Genomic DNA, 1,260 nt, shown 5'->3' on the forward strand with positions numbered 1-1,260 from the left:
CTTCAAGCCTTTAAGACCCCAGATGCTATATCTTTTGATAACTGGACATGATCGGCTTTCTTCACCACATTTGTTTATGCACCCATTATATCTTCAGGAATCATGCAGGGAGGGTGAGCATAACAGAATGCCAGCTTGTTAGAACAAAGTGTTTTTGCATTGAGGGAGGGCTTGAGCAGAGACACAAAGTCTGTCCACTTCCTCAACGTATTGCCATATAAAGATATGTACCTAGGCCAATGCCTCTATTTTTATGAATTAATATATTTATATAAGTTCACACCTATGTTTTTTAAAATCATTTTATTGGGGGCTCATACAACTCACCACAGTCCATACATACATCCATTGTGTGTCAAGCACATTTGTACATTGGTTTCCCTCATCATTCTCAAAACATTTGCTTTCTACTTGAACCCTTGGTATCAGCTCCTCACACACCTCTGTTTATACCTGTATCCATAGCTTTGCTTTCTAGATCTTTCCTCTGTTTCCTTTTACCTTCCCCCTGCCCCACCATCATACTTGCCCTTCTTCTGCCTCTTAGTAATTCCTCTCAGCTAGATTGCTGTTGCTCCAACACTCCCAGGATCTCTACGTCCTCCTCGTTGTTGATTTTGATTTCCTAGTCAGTCCACTGTCTGTAGTGTTGTTTGCTCACTGCTCCCTCCCCCTGCCGCCTCCTCCCCCCAGGTCCTGCTGGATGGCCGCTTATGTTGCTGTCTGTGCGTCCTTTGGGTGCCATGTTCCCAGGAAACCAAGAGGCCCTGAGCTCTTTCTCTATGTGACTGGTAAGAATGGATTCTGGGATTGCCTGTGGCCTACGATGGTGGTGGGTCCAAGCTGCTCTGTAGGTGAAGTGCTGTGGTGACTCAGTGGCAAGAGGTGGTGTGGGGCCTCAGAGGGTGTGCTGAGGCCCATGACTGTAGGTATCCCACTGGACCAGGTTGGGGCGGGCCTAGTCTGGACTGTCTGGCCACAATTTGAAGTCTTTTAAAGACTCTCTCTGGAGCCCCAAACTGGTAGAGCCAGTTTAGGGTTTGGGCTGTGGCTTTCAGACCCTGGCTTTTCCTGTTTTATGTTAAAATCCTAGGCTGTGCTCCAGGGATCAGCTGTCTGCCTATCTTGTTATGCTACTATCATGCTAATAGACTAAGCCCAGGTTCCTGGTGGCTTGCATTCAAAGTTACTATGCAAAGGAACACAGCCTGTAATTGTGTTTTTTTGGCTTTGTGTTTTCTTTTTATAATGGGCTTGTAG

Source organism: Echinops telfairi, unplaced genomic scaffold (genome assembly GCF_000313985.2).
Source record: "Echinops telfairi isolate 266 unplaced genomic scaffold, ASM31398v2 ScPeMD7_7410;HRSCAF=8448, whole genome shotgun sequence".
Lineage (NCBI taxonomy): Eukaryota > Metazoa > Chordata > Mammalia > Afrosoricida > Tenrecidae > Echinops > Echinops telfairi.